Genomic DNA, 12,289 nt, shown 5'->3' on the forward strand with positions numbered 1-12,289 from the left:
AAATAAAATAAAATTTTTAAAAAACAGAAGAAAATCTGCATCACAGCAGAAAACTAAGGAAGGATGCCATTCACATGATAATATTTTTTAGAAATAAAATCATGCTATAGTTCACATGAGTGGAGACTGATGGAAGCAATCAAAGATCAGCTTACAATCAATGTTCCTGGGGAAAAAAAAAATCTTAGGGAATAATTGCAGGAGACCCTGGGAGAATTCCAATAACCCCTCCCCACAATTTGAAGCTAGAAGTGAGAATAGGCAGTAGGACAGGGTGGAGCACCTTCCTTAGGACCCCTTGTGTTGGATACTGCAAGTATTCCGAACAGCTTCCCTGAGAGGATGCGTGGTGTGCTTGGTGGGCATTGCTATGCAGCATCTCACGGATGCCCTTGGCAGAGGCATCAGAAAAGAAAACAACAACATTGTGTGTAAATCCCAATACATAAAGAGCATAAAAATATGAAAAAATAATCCAAAAGAGAAAAGTAAAAAAGAATTAGACTGGATTAAGAAAATGTGGCACATATATACCATGGAATACTATGCAGCCATAAAAAATGATGAGTTCATGTCCTTTGTAGGGACATGGATGAAATTGGAAATCATCATTCTCAGTAAACTATCGCAAGAACAAAAAACCAAACACCGCATATTCGCACTCATAGGTGGGAATTGAACAATGAGAACACATGGACACAGGAAGGGGAACATCACACTTCAGGGACTGTTGTGGGGAGGGGGGAGGGGGGAGGGATAGCATTGGGAGATATATCTAATGCTAGATGACGAGTTAGTGGGTGCAGCGCACCAGCATGGCACATGTATACATATGTAACTTACCTGCACATTGTGCACATGTACTATAAAACCTAAAGTATAATAATAATAATAATAATAAAAAGAAAAAATAAAAATAAAAATAAAAAATAAATTATACAATAATAGAATCCTATAATAGAAGAAAAATCAAACCTACAAGAAACAAATAGAAAACACAAATGTGTTCATCTTTCTTATTAAGAAAATGACTCTCAAATTTAATGAAAAAAATCAAACTCTATTCTATCTGCAAGCATCATATTCAGAATTGAATATAAAAAGGCTAAAAGTCTACAAGTGAAAGTGAAGAAAAGGCTAAAAGCAAAAGAATAAACAAAAATATATACAAACATTCAAGCAAAAAGAATAGAGTTGACAATATTAACTTCAAAGTTTAAGACTAAAAGAATTAGGAATGACAGGAGAGTATCATTTTATATTTATAAAATACATATAGCCACAATGCAGCTTTCTGTAAACGAATAGCATAGTATTGACATAAATAATACAAGAATTGTTGGAAACAAAAGGACAGTTCCAGAAAGCCAATTTTTGATTTTTTTTTTTTTTTGGAGATGGAGTTTCACTCTTGTTGCCCAGGCTGGCGTGCATTGGCACGATTTCTGCTCACTGCAAGCTCCACCTCCCGGGATCAAATGAGTCTCCTGCCTCAGTCTCCTGAATAGCTGGAATTATAAGCATGTGCCACCATGCCTGACTAACTTTTGTGGTTTTAGTAGAGACGGAGTTTCACCATGTTGTCCAGGCTGTTCTTGAACTTCTGACCTCAGGTGATTCACCCGCCTCGGCCTCCCAAAGTGCTGGGATTACAGGCACGAGCCACTGCACCCAGCCGGAAAGTCAATTTTCTTAGGAAAGAGTTCACCCCATGACAATCTTTGACAAATCAAGTATAGGAAGAATTCAAACAACATTTAAAAAAATCGAATAGGTACAATAGTGCTCACCCACAGAAAATACATCAACTTTTAAAAATCTATTGAATATTTATGAAAACAAATTCTATGTTAATAGCAAATAAAAACTCAGTAAATTCCAAAATGTAGAAATAGTAAATATAACACTTTTATCCAACACAATAAAACTGACATTACAAATATATAAACAACAATATAAAAACCTTACTTACTGGAAAAAGAAAATTCTCCTAAATAGGTCAAAAAGAAGTAGAAAATGCAGCTTTAGACTCTTTGGTAAAAATGACATGGAGAATTCCACATAGCAAAACATATGATAAAAAAGCAGGAGTTGGAGGTAAATATGTAGCCATAAATGGCTTTATTAATAAATAAGAAAAATGAAAGTTAACATTAAACTCAAGAATTAAAAACAGCACAAAGTAATCAAAGGAAAGCATGAAAAAGAAATTGAGGGAAAAAGCGGCATAGTAAGATGAAGAGCTCAAGCCTAGGAGACAGAGAGCTGGGAGCTGAATCTCACTTTCCCCACTCTCTAGAAGAGGGGTTGTTAGTTGGCGTCCTTAAGAATCAGTCTTCTCCTATGTAAAATGGGGATTAAGAGAATGTACCTCTTAGGGTTGTTGCAAACAGATGAGATAATGTGGGTCAATAGATGAGCACAGTACTGGGCTCAGCACTTTATGGTAAATACTTAAGCATAGACATTATTATTTTCAACAAAGACAGTAACAGTTCAAATGACAAACTCAACTGTTGTTTGTTGCTGTTGCTAAAAAAAAAAAGGAATAACATCAAATAAAAAAAATTATTTTTAGTTTTAGAAGAATAGATAAAATATAAATATACACATTTACAAATGAGCAAGGGACTTTAGGTTCAACTTTGGAAAAGAATGTCCTTTAAAACTCTAGTATGGTAAATTTTTAATTACAATAAACATATCTATTTGTAGTAAAATATAAACTACTCAAATTAACTCAAAAGGAAATAGAATACCTGATAAAATCTAATACTTCAGGATAAAATACGAAGATTGTCAAAGATTTAGCTCAAAAAAGGTTTCAACCCAAAGGATTTTTTCTAGGCAACTTCTTTTAAACTTTCAAAGAAAATATAATTACAATTCTATTTAAGCTATTGCTGAACAGAACAAGATAAAACATTGTCTTTCCCTTTCTTAGTTATTTTGCAAAACTAGCATAAACTTGATACCAAAATATGACAGACCACAAAAATAGGATACAAGTCAATTTCTTGTATGAATAAACACAGGAAAATCCAAAATAGAATACTAGCAACTCAATTTTACCAATGTATTCAAACAATATTCCACTATAATCAGGAATATGGTATTCTAGGAATACAGATATATCTTATTGCTAGGAAATCAGTTAATTTAATTAATCCAATTTAGTGAGCATTAGTAACCATTTACTTATTCATATTTTTTGAATATTTATTTGTAAGTGCACAGTGTACCTCTAGAAGAATGCATAAGAAACCAATTAGGGTTGACTTTGGAGAAGAAAACTGAATGAAGGACAAGTAAGAGATTTCATTTTTACTATATACAATAATAACTACTCAAAACTAACATTTAAATAATTAAATCCATAAACAAGCTACTTGTCTTCCAGACTGTATTTAATTATTAACTCATGTTCGATCTGACATATATTGTGAAGGTCATATATAATAAATTTCTAACACTCAAAAATATACCATCATTATTGTGTTGTACTTATTTGTAAAATAAGTGAGCAACTAAAATGTCACTGTAAAAAGAAAAAGTTGACCCCATCACATACCTACTGATAAGCTTAGGTTATTTTAGTTTTGTTTTTTTTTTTAAACATGAGATCTTTTAAAATATATATATGCCTCTTTCTTGGGTGGAGAAAGTGATAGAGAAATATTGCATCAGATTTACTACTATAGCCCTGCAGACATTATTTAGGTCAGTAGGTTCATATTGCATATTTCACTTTCTGAAACTCAGGAATAGTCAAGTATAACCTTGTGCTGTGTTTTGTTTTGTTTTGTCTGGAGACAGAGTGTCTGTTGCCCAGGCTGGAGTGCAGTGGCGCAATCATAGCTCACTGAAGCCTCTGAACTCCTGGGCTCAAGTGATCCTCCCACCTCCGCCTCCCAGGTGGCTGGGACTACAGGTGCAAGTCACCATGCTGAACTATTTTTTTTTTTTATTCCTTTTTGTATAGATGGGGTCTCACTTTGTTGCCCAGGCAGGTCACAAACTCCTGCATTTAAGCAATCCTCCCATCTCAGCCTCCCCAAATGCTGGGATTACAGGCAGCAGCCACCATACTCAGCCAAGTATAATCTTAATAGGTTCTGAGTTTTATTTTCTGGGCCAAATAAAACTCAGAATTGATATTATCCATAGTAGCATAGGGTAATTATTATAATGTAACTGAATTGTGTGAATCTATGCATTACAAGTATAGTATGTTCTTTCATCCTTTTAAACACAAAACCCAAGTGGGATGTGTATTAATTTTCTACTGCTGCATAATAAATTATCACAAACTTCATGGTTTAAAACAGTACCCATTTATTATTTCACAGTTTCCATGGGTCGAGAGTACAAGCATACCTTTTATTTTATTTTATTTATTTTTGGTAGAGACAAGGTCTTGCCATGTTGCCCAGGCTGGTCTAGAACTCCTGGCCTCAAACAATCTTCTTGCCTCAGCCTCCCACAGTGCTGGGATTACAGGTGTGAGCCCTATGGCTGGCCAGACATATCTTAACTGGGTTCTCTGCTCAGGATCTTACTATACTGGAATGAAGATTTTAGCTAGGGCTACAGTCTCCTCTGAGGTTCAGGATCCTCTTCCAAGCTCAAGTGGTTGGCAGCTGTTATTAATTTTCTTGCTGCTATAGAACTCATGGCAGCTTGCGTCTTTAAGGCCACCAGGGAGAAATCTTTAAACTCTAGAACCTCTGTTAAAGGGCTTACCTGATTAAGTCAGGCCCACTTTAGTCAATCTCCCTTATGATTGAACTTAAAGGCCGGGCATGGTGGCTCACACCTGTAATACTAGCACTTTGGGAGGCAGAGGCTGGTGGATCACCTGAGGTCAGGAGTTAGAGATCAGCCTGGCCAACATGCTAAAACCCCATCTCTACTAAAAATATAAAAATTAGCTGGGTGTGGTGGCCTGTGCCTGTAATCCCAGCTACTCGCGAGGCTGAGGCAAGAGAAATGCTTGAACCCGGGAGGCAGAGGTTGCAGTGAGCCAAGATCGCTCTACTGCACTCCAACCTGCCCAATGGGAGCGAGACTCCATCTCAAAAAAAAAAACAAACAAAAAAAGATCGAACTTAAAGTCAACAGATTAAGGATTTTAATTATATCTGCAAAAATTTTCATCTCTTTCTTATAAAGTAAGCTAATAATTAGAGAGGCATCCCACCATACTCACAGGTCCCTCCCAGACTCAAGAGGAGGAGATTACACAGGCCATCTTAGAATCCTGCCTTCAACATTGCTATCTCACATTTCTAGAGATCATATATATCAGCTACTAAGAGCCAAGCTGGGAGTTAGATAAGTTAAAAATGGTCCATGAAGTGTCCCCCAAAAAGTTGTGCATGCACAATAGATCATATTCGTTTGGAAGGATATCTAGAACCATAAAAATAAATTAAACCTGAAAAAGACCTCAGAGATCCTCAAGTACTAAAATGGTGTTTCCATACAGAACATTTGCACACAATTCTAGTTACATTGTTTTCCAGTCAACAAAATGTTAAATGAGCAGTAACTAGCCGTAAGTGACACCAGGGATAATGCAGCAAAACATCAAAAACTTTTAACAAAGGAAATATAAGGCACAAAATTGCAGCAATCTGAGGTCAAAAATGTGAGAGACACAGATTCTACATACCCCAGTAGAGCTTGAGGACATCATTACTTTGTAAGAGGACAGACTAATGGCAGAAAAGCTCAATTTTGTTCCATGTATCCTGGTTAAGAAAGCAAGGATACCTGCATTGCAATTCACCCTCAGAAAAATTCTCATCCACATGGCTGGCATCAAAAGATGGCTAAGCTTCAGTTATCTGGAAAATTAATTTACATAGACTGACTCTTTCTCAGTTAAGCAGAGTATATGGAGCTCTAGTGTAAGATTTAAACAGTATATTTTCAGGTTAAGTAATTTAAGATGAGGAATGCAGAAAGGAGAACTTCTCAGAGGTTGAGGCCAAGAACCAGGTCATGAATGTCATTGCTTCAGAGAAGGTGACAAGCAATGACAACTGGGACAAGAAAACTAATTTCCTCCTCAGCCTGGGAGATATATTGCAGCAGAGGGTAGTTTGGGACAAAACTCAGCAGTTGACTTTTGAGAGAAAGGCATAAGTAACTGCCAGACTGTGAGACTTGGCTGCAGACCCTGGGGGCTCAAGCCCAACCCTCTGTTGTCATGCAAGCCCCTGTTCTCACACAGCATGGCTTTCCCAGACTTCCAAATCTGGATCATCTGCTCTTCTGGATGCCCAAGAGATGAAGAAAAAGAGACTGACTTCTCTGTTATTATGTACTTGCACTTTCTGATGTTCCTATTGTACTTCTGCCCAGCAAAGAGGTGGTAAAATTATTCTCAGGGAAAGTGAGAAGTTCAGAGGAGTAAGAAATAACAGGTATTTAAAGATGTTAGGCCGAGCACAGTGGCTCACATCTGTAATCCCAGCACTTTGGGAAACCGAGGCAGGAGGATAGCTTGAGCTCAGGAGTTCGAGAACAGTCTGGGCAACACAGTGAAACCCTGTCTCTACAAAAAAAAATACAAACATTAGTCAGGTGTGGTGGTGTATGCCTGTAGTCCCAGCTACTTGGGAGGCTGAGGTGGGAAGGATCACTTGAGCCCTAGAGGCAGAGGTTGCAGTAAGTTGTAATTGCGCCACTGCACTCCAGCCTGGGTGACAGAGCAAGACTCCGTCTCAAAAAACAAAAAACAAAAACAAACACAAAAAAAAATATTAAACAACTCCAGCTGCTAACACAACATGCACATTGGAAACAGGTCACCATACTATGATTTCCTAATGCTCAAAGATACATTTACAAAATGAATTCTACTAAAAAAAAGTATTATTTGTGCACTTTTGACTTAATGTGTCCAAAAGTGAGCTCTTACTCTTCCTTCCCAAAGGTGCTCTTTAACACTCTTCTTTCATCTCCATGCATGACAATGCTGTCCTTGCCATGAATCTTGGAGTCATCTTTGACTGTCACATACACATCTGATTTATCAGCACATCCTATTGGCTTCAGAATATATCCAGAATCTACTCACTTGTCACCATCTCCACTTCTGCCTCTCTGATCCATGTTGCCACTGGACCATTTCTCACCTGGATCACTGCAGGAGCCTTCTCAAGGGTCTTCCCACATTAGGCCTTACTCCTCCCTCTGCTTCATTTCAACATCTTCTCAAGGGTCTTTCCACATCAGGCCTTACTCCTCCTCTGCCTCACAGCAACCCAAGCAATCCTGTTAAGTAAACTAGAGATTGTCATTCCTGTTACCAAAATCTTCTAATGGCTTCCCATTTCAGTCCATGGAAAAGCCACTGTCCTTACAAGAGCTTACAAGGCCCTACCCCTGCACCCCATCCACCTATTTCTATGACTTCAACTCCTACAACTGTACGCCCTCCTCTGTCACTGTTCAGACCACACTGGCCTTCTTACAGGTGAGTTTGCACCCTGGGACCTTAGTGCCTGCTGTGTCCTCTGCCTGGAATGCCCTTCCCCAAGATATCACTTCCTTCAAGTTAGGTAAAACAAGCCCCCGCCCCCAGCCCCACACTCAGCAAATAACATGTTCTCACTGAAGCCTTCCCTGGCTTCCCTCTCTGAAATCAGAAGTCTAAATCCTATACCTCCCTCCCTGCTTTACTTTTCTCCTTAACTCTCGGCACTATTCATTTGAACCATATCTTCTATCTGTTGTCAGACTTATTTTGTCTGTTCTGTTCCCTGCTATATCCTCAAAGTCTAGACCAGTGCCTGGCACATGGAACACATTCAACAGATATTTCTTGGAAGGATGAATTAATACAGGGCACTGAGGAGACATGGCAAGTATGAAACTCCTTTGGGGTCTGGTCTCTGACTCACTATGAAGCCACATTCTGCCCTGCTCAGGGTCCTTCCACACCAGCTATGCCCTGACGCACCACACACTCTATACTCTCCAGGGCTCTGAATATGCTCATCCTGCTGCCTGGGATTTCTGACTCTCTCGCTTTTTCTTTTTTTTTTTTTTTTTTGAGATGGAGTCTCGCTCTGTCGCCCAGGCTAGAGTGCAGTGGCGTGTCTCAACCCACCGCAACTTCCGCCTCTCGGGTTCAAGCAATTCTCGTGCATCAGCCTTCCAAGTAGCTGGCATTACAGGCATGCGCCACTGTGCCCAGCTAATTTTTGTATTTTTAGCAGAGATGGAGTTTCACTATGTTGGCCAGGCTGGTCTTGAACTAATCTCAAGTTATCTGCCCACCTTGGCCTCCCAAAGTGCTAAGATTACAGGCATGAGCCACCGCACCCAGCCTCTCTCTCTCTCGTTTTTTTTTTTTTTTTTTTTTTGAGATGGAGTCTCGCCCTGTTGCCCAGGCTGGAGTGCAATGGTGCGATCTCGGCTCGCTGCAACCTCCCACTCCCGTTCAAATGATTCTCCTGCCTCAACCTCCAGAGTAGCTGGGGTTACAGGCACAAGCCACCACGCCAATCTAATTTTTTTATTTTTAGTAGAGACAGGGTTTCACCATGTTGGTCAGGATGGTCTCGATCTCCAGACCTTGTGATCTGCCCACCTCGGCCTCCCAAACTGCTGGGATTATAGGTATGAGCCACCACGCCCAGCCTCTCTTTTTCCAATCACTGTTATTTTTATCTTTACCTAGTTCATTACTATACTTACTTTCTCTTGAGTTGATTGGCCATCTGGTGTCAGTTCTTTTGTCAGTTGATTCAACAATAATGTGTCAGGCTGTAAAGACACAAAGATACACTGTTCTGAGCTCTTAAGATATTGGCATCCACATTCCCTGCCCTCAAAAAGTTAAAGGTTTAGATAGACAAGAAAACAAGTTACACATAATAATTACAAATTGTGAAAAATAATGTGAAGGAAATAAAGAGAAGGTATTGAGACGGGATAACTCTGTTGACCTTGACCCCCTTTGTGGGCGGGAACTGGGGAGGCTCCTTTCACTCAGCCCACTGTCAGCCACTCCTCCCAAAAGAAGCCTGCGAGCAAGCGAGTGCAGCAACCGAAGACAAACGCTGGAACTGGCCCATGACTCCTCTCCGGCAGGAGTACGCTCTGTGCAGGCCTTGTAGCAGCATCCAAGCCCCTGCCCTCTTCGCACCAGGGCATCCAGGAAGAATCAGGCCACAAGAACGAATAGAAGGGTGGTTGGTGCATGTGGAGGATTTTACTAGGCAATATAAGTGGCTGTCAGCAGGATAAGGAATTGGAAAGGGGATGGGTGTGGGAAGAAGGTGATCTTTCCCTGAAGCCACACTCTCTGAAGTTAGCCACATCTATCCGTAGTCTTGATGCTCAGCAGCTTGTATCCCCACTGCTCCGCTGCTTGTGTTGCTCTGCCAGTTGAAGTCTTTCTATATCAACAGGATAGGGGCGTGGCAGGCCAAAAAAGTAACATTTGGGCGGAAAAACAGGGTCAGCTATTTTCACTTAGGGCCGTGGTTCCAGGCTTAAGGGTGGGGTTTAGCCAGGAGCCCAGCTGTTCTGTATCAGTAGGACAGCGAATAATGGAAATAGTAGTACTTTATTAGGGTACTCAGTGAGGGTGTCTATGAAAAACACATAAGGATCAGAAGGTGCTGACAATGTTGAACTTTACCGGAGCCCTGTGCTCCTGGAACACAGCAATTGTTAAGAAGTCTCCCCAACTTTCTGTGTTCTAGAAATGGCTAACTGAAATGAACCACCATTCCCTATATGATTTAGACAAGACACTGCCAACTCTTTCTCACGATTCCTACAAGACTGTAGATGATTCCTTTGTTTACCAGTGACAAGGTCAAACCCAGACTTTTCGCCTTTAAACGGAGCCTGCAGATAAAGTCAGACAGACCTTCTCTTCTAACTTTATTCTTTGTCTCATGGATAATTAGCTGAGATTAGGTTTGTCCTCATGAAACTAACTAGACACAGAAATAAACAATCCCAACTTTAAATTTACTCCACTATAACTTGTCTATTCTTCCCTATAAAAATCTAAGACAAGGCCAGGTGTGGGGGCTCTCACCTGTAATCCCAGCACTTTGGGAGGCCAAGGTGGGCAGATCACTTGAGGTCAGGAGTTTCAGACCATCCTGGCCAAAATGGTGAAAGCCAGTCTCTACTAAAAATACAAAAAAATTAGCCGGGTATGATGGCAGGTGCCTATAATCCTAGCTACTCAGGGGGCTGAGGCAGGAGAATTGCTTGAACCCAGGAGGCGCAGGTTACAGTGAGCTGAGATCACACCACTGCACTCCAGCCTGGGCGGCAGAGCAAGACTCTGTCTCAAAAAAACAAACAGACAAAAAAAATCTAAAACAAAACTATCCTGCTAGATACACTGTAGTAGGCTGAATAATGGCCCCTAAAGATATCCAGGTCCTAATCCCTGAAATCTGTGAATTTTACCTTATATGGAAAAAGGGCTTTTGCAAATGTGATTAAGAATCTTGAGATGAGGCAATCATCCTGGATTATCTGGCTAGGTCCTAAATATAAGCACAAGTATTTTTCAAATTTAAATTTTATTTTACTTTATTTTATTTTAAATTCTGGGATACATGTACGGGATGTGCAGGTTTGTTACATAAGTAAATACGTGCCATGGTGGTTTACTGCACCTATCCACCCATCACCTAGGTATTAAGCACCACGGGCATAAGCACAAGTATCTTTGTAAGGGGGAAGCTGAGGGACATTTGACTATAAGCAGAAAATCATGTGATGGAAGCAGAGAGAAGCAGGGTCAGATAGAAGATGCTACACTGCCGGTTTTGAAGATAAAGGGGCCATGAACCAAGGAATGCAGCTCTAGACATGGGAAAAAGCAAGAAAACAGATTCTCCCTTAGAGAATCTGCATCTCTCCAGAGGCAATATGGCACCAGAGACACCTTGATTTTTAGGCACAGAAGACTCATTTTGGAATTCTAGCCTCCAGAACTGTAAGAGAATCAATTTCTATTGTTTTAAGTCACTAATTTTGTGATGATTTTTTACAGCAGTAATAGAAAATAAATACATACTCTAATCTTCAAATCTGGGGTGTTTTCCCTACTGCAATAGCCAAAATAAAATCAATCTCCTTACTTGTTCAGTTTTTGTCTTTGATGGTGCTACCCATGTGAAGAATAGAGAGTAGAACAGGCCAGGCAGAATGAACACTATGGGCAAAAGCCCCCAGGCAAGAGAGGACTTGAGATGTTCTGGAACCTAGGAAATGAGTGTGACTCAAGAGAAAGTTGAACAATAACAGTCTGATCATGCAGGGCCTTGGGCCATGACAGGGAACTGGGGATTTATTATATGTGTGATGGGAAACCTTTAGAAGATTTTAAGCCATAAAGGGTGAAAGCAGGGAGGTTAGTTAACAGTCCCGGTAGCCGGGTGTGGTGGCTCACACCTGTAATCCCAGCACTTTGGGAGGCCGAGGCGGGCAGATCACGAGGACAGGAGATAGAAACCATCCTGGACTACATGGTGAAACCCTGTCTCTACTAAAAATACAAAAATTAGCCAGGTGTGGTGTTGCGTGCCTATAGTCCCAGCTACTCGGGAGGCTGAAGCAAGAGAATGGCTTGAACCTGGGAGGCGGAGGTTGCAGTAAGCCAAGATCGCGCCACTGCACTCCAGCCTGCCGACAGAACAAGACCTCCATCTCAAAACAAAAACAAAAACAAAAACAAAACAAAACAAAAAACCAGTCCTGGTAAGAGATGATGGTGGCCTCAGAATGCGAGAGTAATTTAGATTTGTTTAGATACAGAATGAGTAGGGTTGGATGAACCAGATTCTGTCTTTGTGTGGGTCACAGTAGGAAACAGAGAATACAGTCAAATTAGGATAACTTGAGGAGGGTTTACTAAAGGGACAATTCATAAAGATGTGGGCAAGAGATGGAAGCCCAAAACCACAAGGGAGAGTCCAGTACCTACAAGCTGAGAATAATGCGATGCTCTTCCCTTTGCCAGGTCCGAAGAGAAAAGGGGAGAACATCATTTCTAGAACTTGGAAGACAGGGCAACTTGACAAGAGCAGTGGTGTTCAGTAGAGGTATAACGTCCACCTGACCTTACCCGCCCTTCTCCCTCTGGTCTCCTGCTGGGGCTCTCCATTGTCCTAACCCAAATGGAAGCCAGAAGACAAAGGAGCTTGTTGGTGATGCCCATACAGGTCAGTATCACCTGGACAGAGAACAAGGTGTAAAGGGACAGAGAGTGGGTGGGCCTGGAGGGAACAAAGAAAGT

The 12,289-nt window shown here is 40.7% G+C and overlaps 1 long non-coding RNA gene across 1 annotated transcript in view; it reads right to left on the minus strand.

The window, feature by feature from the left end:
* LOC129050102 (uncharacterized) overlaps positions 1-12,289 on the minus strand; it is a 34,418-nt gene that overhangs the window by 19,412 nt on the left and 2,717 nt on the right. The window contains exons 2-3 of the long non-coding RNA XR_008513575.2: positions 8,713-8,781; positions 7,146-7,284 (exon numbers count right to left, since the gene is read on the minus strand). This is a non-coding gene — a long non-coding RNA (uncharacterized LOC129050102). The remainder of the gene's footprint in view (positions 1-7,145; positions 7,285-8,712; positions 8,782-12,289) is intronic.

This window comes from Pongo abelii, chromosome 16, assembly GCF_028885655.2.
Source record: "Pongo abelii isolate AG06213 chromosome 16, NHGRI_mPonAbe1-v2.0_pri, whole genome shotgun sequence".
Classification (NCBI taxonomy): Eukaryota; Metazoa; Chordata; class Mammalia; order Primates; family Hominidae; genus Pongo; species Pongo abelii.